Here is a 2,576-nt window from a genome sequence, read left to right on the forward strand (position 1 = left end):
AAGATAATTTACAAAAAGTATTTACATTTATATTCCACCAATGAATTAATACTGAAAAATACTTACGTGTTTTCAATTTCTTAATTACAGCTGCAATTGAACATCACGTTTTGTTCAACTAAAATAAAATACATCTAAAGTTATTTAGGATTTATGGACTTCTACTTGAGCTTCCCAAACCCCATCCTAAATGGTCCTGTCGTTTAAATCATTACTAATAAAAGAGGTTGCTGTGGCCTGATTGGTAACGTCTCTGCCTGGTGTTTGCCATTCGGGGTTCGAGTCCCCGCTCAGACTCGCTAATGCCATTAGTGTCTGAAACCTTACCATCCTTGTGAGCTAAGGTTGGGGGGTTTGGGGGACCCTATAGGTCTATCTGCCAAGTCATCAGCAGCCACTCGCCTGGCCCTCCCTGGTCCTAGCTTGGGTGGAGAGGAGGCATGGGCGCTGATCATATAATATATGGTCAGTCTCTAGGGCATTGTCCTGATTGCTAGGGCAATGTCACTGCCCCTTGCCTCTGCCATTCATGAGCGACCTTTAAAACCAATACCAATGTCATTTAGTTTCTTATATAACGAATTTGACAAAATGAGCGCACTCCATTAGCATAATCTACCCATCATCTTATGTGAATTAGAAAAGAGACATAATTTACATGGGAATTGACACTTACAAGGATAAAAGGGTTACTTGGGTTTTCTCGAGTTAAATGTATAAGATCTGTTCAATGAAAAAAAAAATGCAGATATTTCTATTCCTTAGCCTTTACTTTTCAAAAATTAATTTGGATGGTGGTGCTATTTTTATGTCTTCCACACTATAGTCCACCCGCCTCTCACTTGGGTATGACTACTCCCTTACTCTTTTTCATATAGGGGATATCATTGTAAGACAATAAAATAACCAACCATTGGTCGAGAGAGAGAGAGAGAGAGAGAGAGAGAGAGAGAGAGAGGAGAGAGAGAGAGAACCACACACAGAGATACACCACTCTGATTCTCATTCAAGGCTCTTCATAGGGTATTAAAACCGATCCGAAAGAGGCATTTCTCACCGTATAGAGTCGTCAGAGATCGCAGCATAATCCGCCCATTGATAGATACGACGCTCGAAAATCTACGGAAGCAACGGGCTACCTTCGTCGCAGCAATCCAACAGTAAATTATCACTTATCTGCGCGTCGCCCTTTTGATTAGGGAAGATTTATGGTCCCGCGAACAAATTCCCCATAAAAAAAAAAATGAAAAAATTTTTCTCCTTGATCACTCCCGTTAATTTATTGCTTTCTACCGGGTCGCCTGACCGTAGATTAACGCCATAGACGTGGTTGATGGTTTCTGAAAGAGAGAGAGAGAGAGAGAGAGAGAGAGAGAGAGAGAGAGAGATAGAGAGAGAGAGAGAGAGAGAGAGAGAGAACTCTGTTATGCCGAAGAATAAATATATTAAAGAGGAGAGAAATAGGCCTTAATGCCTGAAAATGTATCATTACCTTTGTGTGTGTGTGTTTGCAATAGAGAGAGAGAGAGAGAGAGAGAGAGAGAGAGAGAGAGAGAGAGAGAGAGAGAGAGAGAGAGAGAGAGAGAGAGAATATTGATATTACGAAATATAAATAAATTAAAGGAAAGAAGTGAAGTAGACGCTAATTCCTCAAAATGAGTCATATCCTTAAGAGAGAGAGAGAGAGAGAGAGAGAGAGAGAGAGAGAGAGGAGAGAGAGAGAGAGAGAGAGAGAAAACATTGATATTACGAAAAATAAATACCGGGTAAATGAAAGGAAAGAAGTGAAGAAGACGCTAATTTCTCAAAATGAGTCATATCCTTTGAGAGAGAGAGAGAGAGGAGAGAGAGAGAGAGAGAGAGGAGAGAGAGAGAGAGAGGAGATCTTAAAAGGATGAAGAATAAATAAAGGACAGAAAAAAGGAAGCAGACATTAATTCTCAAAATATGAGTCACTAACTTTACAAAGAAAGAAATTTTCTTTGTTCGTTTTCCTATCATGTGCATATCTTCACCGTGATTTTACCAAAAGATGGAGCTCGTGATTGGCAAACAAGGTATACATTTTGTGAGAGCTAGGAGAGTAACTCTATAGAAAATACAAGTTTCTTGATTAGTTTATTAAACTTTACTTCAAATACTCAGACATACCACATTGAAAATCTTTACGATGCTGTAGATTATTATTATTATTATTATTATTAAATGCTAAGCTACGACCCTAGTTGGAAAAGCAAGATGCTATAAGCCCAGGGGCTCCAACAGGGAAAATAGCCTAGTGAGGAAAGGAAATAAAGAAAAAGAAAATATTTTAAGTATAGTAACAACATTAAATAAATATTTCCTATAAAAAACTATAAAAACTTTAAGAAAACAAGAGGAAGAGAGACTAGATAGAAGTGAGCCTGAGTGCACCCTCAAGCAAGAGAACTCTCACCCAAGACAGTGGAAGACCATGGTACAGAGGTTATGGCACTACCCAAGACTAGAGAACAACGGTTTGATTTTTGAGTGTCCTTCTCCTAGAAGAGCTGCTTACCATAGCTGAAGAGTCTCTTCTACCCTTACCAAGAGGA

The sequence above is a fragment of the Palaemon carinicauda genome, chromosome 17, assembly GCF_036898095.1.
Source record: "Palaemon carinicauda isolate YSFRI2023 chromosome 17, ASM3689809v2, whole genome shotgun sequence".
NCBI lineage: Eukaryota > Metazoa > Arthropoda > Malacostraca > Decapoda > Palaemonidae > Palaemon > Palaemon carinicauda.